Here is a 6,771-nt window from a genome sequence, read left to right on the forward strand (position 1 = left end):
GCGCCCATTTATATATATATATATATATATATATATATATATATATATATATATATATATGGTTTGTATCATTTAAGAATTCTAAAGGATTAAGAACTCTTAGGAACCCTTAACAACTAAACAATTTTTTTATTTTTTTTATATATTAACATTATTTAAGAGTAGTTTTATCATATTTTATATAAAAAATTTTGATTACATATATTAATCACAAGTTTACATATATGTAAAATTTATGTACTAACAAATTTACATAGGTGTAAAACAAAACATAGATATGTATAAAAACTAATTTTCAAAACTGTAATCGTAGATATAGATATACATAATGATAAAACTACTCTCAAGAACATTAACATACAAAAAAATTTATAAAAAGCGTTAGTTTTCAATGATTCCTTCAAGTTCTTAAATAATTTAACAGTTCTGTAATGATACTCATCATATATATATATATATATATATATATGTGTGTGTGTGTGTGTGTGTGTGTGTTCCAACCACCTCCACACCCTTACCACGCCTGCCCGTTCCAACGATGGGCATCAACGGCGTCCCACCACCAAGGGCGTCCGCCAACCACCTCCACCGCGCCGCATAGCGGGTGGCCTAATAAGACCTACTGGGTAGGAACCAAACCAGTTGCAGGTCAGTCCAAAACCGGATTTTTTTCACCAACTCTAGATAACCAACAAACTTTAAAGGGTCTAAACTTTAAATCAGTTGAAATGAAAAATAATCTTTATATTCAGGTTCAATGGGTTTATAACGGCCTAAAACATAATAACTGTTACATTAATAACTATATATATTACAAACCAAAAGATCATCCAAGTAGCAACAAGAAAGAAAAAAAAACATAAGTCCATAAGCACAAGAAATATAAAACTTCACCATCCCATGAGAGATCTTTAGGCCAATTAAAACCTGAAAACACAAAATCAATTTAGATATTTAGACCACCCGCAATAAGCGATCAACCCATTGAGCGTCTATGTCTGTGAGGTGTTTCGACGGAGGCATTTGTCCTCATTAACGGATGGCTACTTACAACCGGTATGGGAGTTTGTTTATTTATTTATTTTTTCCCTTTTTCCTTGTATACTTTTCAACTTTTGTGAAAAAGGTTATTAATAATATATGAATATTCATATATTAAATATAAACTTATAAATATTTTTGAACTGTAATTATAGTGAGATTTTATACACATATTTAAGATTTTTATAGATTTCCCTCAAATTTGAAAAACTTAATATACAAATTCTAGAAAACTTCAGGGCTTGTTTGGTGATTATCAAAAGCTTAAAGTTCAAGGGATGTTATGTAATTGGCACCTTAACAAATAAAAGGACAGTTAAGTGCTACATAGGGATGAGCAAATGGTACCGGTACCGGTACCGGTATTTCTCGAATTTTTGCCTATGCTCTCGGTATCAAACTGGTACTGTACTATAGCGGTACTGAAACGAGTATGTTCGGTACCAATACCATTACCAAGTTTTTGGGAAATTCGAGATCGGTACCGAGCTGATATTACGATTTGCACTTGCCCCGACTACAAATCAGACATTCAACTTTTAGTTATATCTATGCTTCTCTTTCTATTACTTTTTGGCAATTCAACTTGTATATTAATACTTTTATACTGTAATAAAGGTTTTTTTTTTCAGTAGGGGGGGCCTTCATTAGGAGTGTTTATTCAACCTCCTGACCAAATCTATGAGTAAATTTTACTGGGTGTATTTGTTTTTGCAAATTGCTGCAAAAGAGAATTTGACAAATCATATACGAGTATATGGAATGGAAAATCAAGAACTTACAATTGTCATGTAGCCTGTTGCGATGATGTAGCAGGTTCATGCAAGTTGTTATCAGATTGGATATGTATCTGATTCATCAAACATTTAATGATAGGTTTGACCTCGTCCCACAAACCATAAACCCTCACTTCCAGGTTATCCTTGGCCCAATGGGATCTAGGCACCTTTGTCAATAATGCTTTAATCCTCTCCACCAGTGACATTTTGTGTTGCACATCATCCATTAGCTCACACGCGGTTTCCATGTGGCTCTCCATTGGTGCCTTGTATTGCTCTATTTTTTCTTGCAATTCTCTCATGAGATTTTGGGCGGCCCTAACAGTTATCACAACTCTAATCTCCTGCAGGGTTTCTGTGGATCATATTACAAGACATGGAAAATATAGTTACGTAATATTGTATATTTGCATTTTGAGCGCCTGCCCACGATAGTTTTCTCTAGGGTATATAAGTTTGTCTAAGGTTTCTGGTTTCTCACTTATATACAGTAAGGGTTCTCTCTCCATGGTAATTACAGGATCCGGTTAAACACGCAGTCGTTTCACATGGAGCAATAAGTAGAATGTGTGGATGATATAAATATACTTCATTGTGCAAATACCTCATGCAAAACCATTGTGAAGGTGTCACCTGGAGAACCACCAAGCAAATAATTTTTAACTTCATCAGACATGGCTACTTCCTTTTGCGTTCGCTCTCTCAAGGTAACACAAAACGGATGAATTTTTAAATTCTTTAAGTTGACAAATGGAGAAGTTTGATTCGAGATTGGTTCCACTGATGAAGAAAAAACCTGCAAAACATACCAAAAAAATTATGTATAAGGAAAGGAGAATAATATCACAAGATATATAATTCTATTATCCTAAATACATGTTTTTATATACCTCATTTTATTGTTTTTTGCATTCATAAGAATTTAATGGTCTCTATTGAAAATATTTATTATATGTGCATGATGAAGATTTAGAGACAAATACAAGCATACCTTGACAAATTCCAAGTTAAGTGTAGGAAATTTGACACAACGGAGCTGTTGAAGCAAACAAAGAATTTTTCAAGTATACGCCTTAACATCACAAAGAGAGTCAATACATATATCAACCTTTTCCATATGAAAAAGGTCGGCGTAGAGGTAGGGTGCCAAAAAGACCCAAATACCCTTAAATACCACCCGCGGGGCACAGAGAATCCTTTTACAAGCCACCCGCGGGACACATGGATCACCCGCATATCATGATAGAGGAGGAACGTCCTCACAATACGCGCGGAAGCATCCGGGTATCGTCAGAAGTCGTCCGCAAGACAAGATATCTGTCCCCATAATAGCTGGAGGACAGTGTCTACAGGACAGCTGTCACCATTCAAATACTTTCTAGAAGAAGGCTCATGATTTTTACTTGGGGAATACGTGACATACTAACCAATGAACAAAGGACAACTTGGCCAGGATGTTATAACCGTGCACATGGACAAGGTGTGATCCGCCCTATCAATTGGCGACACGTGTCCAGGTTGTTATGCTCCTGCACATGAGACGTATAGCTCAACCTATCACACGAGGACACGTGTCTAGGCGATTATCAAAGATCTTCTAGAAGAGGACAGCTGCCCCTATCATCTTCCATCATCCTTCGGCTATAAATACCATGTCAAACAGTATGAGGTATTCATTCACTCACCTATATTTTGACTACTCTTAGTCTTTGTACTTCAGTACTTTCTTCACTACGAACGTTACTGATTCTCACGCCGGAGGGTGGTTACAGGAAGACCCCCCCCCCCCTTGTCCTTCCTGTAACGAGACTCACGGTGTTCGTTTTGCAGGTTCCGGTCACTGGATTTTAGGGAGCTTTACTCATATCGTGGTAGTAGTTATCGTATTATACCCTGTGGACTCACTGGATCCAGGACCCATACCTGGGGAGTGGATCCATGTTTCTTCATTGGCGCCATCCATGATTTGTGTTAGAACAGCAATAGTTTTCGTTGGTTTTTTGGTTTGTTTGATATGAGTAAACTTCCGGAAGGGCCGACGGGAACCCTTGTAACTGAGTCACGTGTAACTAACATAGAAGCACCTCCGGGTCTTAGTGTTTTTGCACGCATCACGACTCCAAGTGGCCATACTCTTGAGCGAGTCACAACTCCAGGGTCACGGAACATTGACGTAACACCTGGGGGTTTTACCCTAGAGAAAGTCACAGCACCAACCGGTACCACCCCCAGATATGGGACGGGCCTCGGCCTCGGAATGTTCTAATTTGTGTAATCTCAGACGGATTACGGAAGAAACTCGCCGAAAGCGTTCAGTGTTGGATCTAGAAAATGATTCAGGTGACTCTGACGTGGCGAGATCTCATAGACGTAATTCCAGATCCAGAGGAGCCTTGACTCCTGAAGAGTGGCTCCACGTGCAACAACAAAGTTTGGTGGCTGAATACGAGCGTAGAAAACGTAACGAGCAACTTCACGCCCACACTTTGGATTATGAGGAATCCCCTAGGGGATCTCCTTCTCCTCCACCAACAGTGTGAGGAAGTCAAACCCGTTACAGTCAACAGACGAAGCTAGAGTTTGGCGAACTTCCGAGGCTACGTCCTCGTCCTCGCATAAATATGCGGATGCCATCTTATTTAGATGAGTTTGACGGTTACGATTCATCCTACCACCCGGGAGATTACAGTATGTATACCAGAGACAGTAGGATGAGTTCTCAGGCAAAAATCAGCCGTCCGCATGACATAGTCCGCCATACCGAATACCATAGCATGCGGAACGAGACTTTACTAAACCATACCGCCCTGCGGCCTTCGCTGAAAAATCAAAGTTCATAGTAAGTATTGCCACAACACCCTTTCCCATTAATGCTAAGATACCTACATCGGTGGGTAAGTATAATGGTATGACTGATCCAAGTGATCATCTCCAGAACTTTATTGCGGTAGGTGGTGTTAGTGGTTGGACGCTGCCTTATTGGTGTCACATGTTCGCATTTACACTAACAGGGGCAATTAGAGAATGGTTTTAAAAGTTACCTAACGGTGAAATTTCAAGTTGGGACGATCTAGTGAAAAAATTTTCCCAACACTTCAGTCAACAGAAAAAACATACGCGAGACCAATCAGAAATTTTAGATGTTGTCCTCCGCGATAACGAGTCCATAGAAGATTTTATCACCAGGTTTAATGACGAAAGTTTGAACATCTGTGGAATCAGTAAAGACATGCTTCGTGGTGCCTTCCGCAAAAATGTCAATTGTGACGATTTAGTCCGCACACTTACGGGCAGAGATGGAATGCCAAAAGAGTGGGACGACCTGATGACTGCGGCAAAGGTGTATGCTAACACTAAGAAAACATTGAGAAATGGTTACACGAAACAAAAATTTAAAGTTGAGTTTCAGAATCCGAGACCTAATAGACAGGCGAAAGGCCCTATATGGTCAAGGCTTCAGCCAAGTGTGGAAGCGTCAAAACCGTTTGATGCAAGATCCCTCATAGGCAACAAGAACAAAGCGGGACCTGTAAACCGAGGTCCCAACAATTGGACTCCTATTTCAAAGACTCCCACTGAAATTCTCACCACAGAGAATATAAAATTTAGAAAGCCACAGCCATTAACAAGAAGATCATTCTTGGATGCTACTAAGCACTGTTCGTATCATGACGACATTGGTCATAATACGAATGAATGTAGAACATTGAAAAATGAAATTGAGACGGCTGTGAAATCTGGAAAGCTCAAACACTTGGTAAAAATGGAAAACCGGAAAAAGGAAAAACACATGTTCGGGACATCCAAGGCCCGAGTAAGAAACAAATTAAAGATTTGAATGTTCATATGATACAAGGAGAGTTCCATACAGGGAATAAGAGAAAAGAATCTGATGATGAAGAGTGGAAGAATGAACCAGTGATCTTCCCTCGAATTAAAGGAGGCCCGAACAATAAGAACCCCCTGATCATCACTGCTCTCTTCGGACACTATCGTTCTCATTACTTCTTCTTCGACACCGGCAGCACATTAGATATCATGTATGAACAATGCTTTGATCAGCTTGGCGAAGAAGATAAAGAAAGATTGAAACCCATTCACGCTCCAGTATCGGGATTTGGAGGAGAAATAATGCATCCGCGAGGTGTAATCTCATTCCCAGTTACCCTGAGTGATGGAATTCATTCGAGGACTGAGGAGGTCGAATTTCTGGTTTTGCCAGCAACATCAAGACATGATATTATCCTTGGACGAGAAGCGATTGGTGATTTCAATGCTCATCCGTCCACATCACATGGTGCAGTAGGAGTCCCAACTTGTACTGGCATCGCAATAATTCATGTTAATAGGCACTGCTTTGCAACCGAGAGCTCAAAGCCCAGCAAGATCTCAAAACAAACTTTGAGAACTGAACCGGAAAAGTGGGTCTTGAACAAAGATTTCCCTGATCAAACTATAACAATTGGACCTGCTATCTCCGAGATAGTGCGGACTTTCTTGAAACAGTTATTATCAAAGAATGTCGATGTTTTCGCATGGCAACCTGCGGACATGACGGGTGTCCCGTTCAAAACATTGCGGAACACAAACTAAGGGTAAACCCGTTGTTTAAGCCAATTGTTCAAAAGCAACGTAAGATGGATCCAGAACAAACAAAAGCAATGAATGAACAAGTCCAGGACCTCTTGCAGGCAGGGATTATTCGTCCAATCCTTTACCAAACGTGGATCGCCAACCCAGTCATCATCCCTAAAAGCAATGGGGCATGGCCGATGTGTATCGATTTCAAGGACCTAAATAAAGCATGTCCCAAGGATTGTTATCCTTTGCCTGAAATAGACCTCAAGGTTGATGCTGTAGCACCGTTCAAATTTAAGTGCTTCCTGGATGCCTACAAAGGCTACCATCAGATCCGCATGGCAGCGGGTGATGAGGATAAAACAACATTTCG

The 6,771-nt window shown here is 39.8% G+C and overlaps 1 long non-coding RNA gene across 1 annotated transcript; it reads right to left on the reverse strand.

Annotated features, from left to right (window-relative positions):
* Nucleotides 1-620: 620 nt before the first annotated feature.
* On the reverse strand, nucleotides 621-2,951 carry LOC143537155 (uncharacterized). The gene is made up of 4 exons (XR_013135994.1): nucleotides 2,812-2,951; nucleotides 2,425-2,616; nucleotides 1,824-2,164; nucleotides 621-927 (listed from the first exon to the last, which is right to left on the reverse strand). It is a non-coding gene; the product is annotated as an uncharacterized LOC143537155 (long non-coding RNA).
* Between the last annotated feature and the right edge of the window lie 3,820 nt (nucleotides 2,952-6,771).

The sequence above is a fragment of the Bidens hawaiensis genome, unplaced genomic scaffold, assembly GCF_021521415.1.
Source record: "Bidens hawaiensis isolate Kalapana, Puna unplaced genomic scaffold, B.hawaiensis_p1.1 tig00011131_1, whole genome shotgun sequence".
NCBI lineage: Eukaryota > Viridiplantae > Streptophyta > Magnoliopsida > Asterales > Asteraceae > Bidens > Bidens hawaiensis.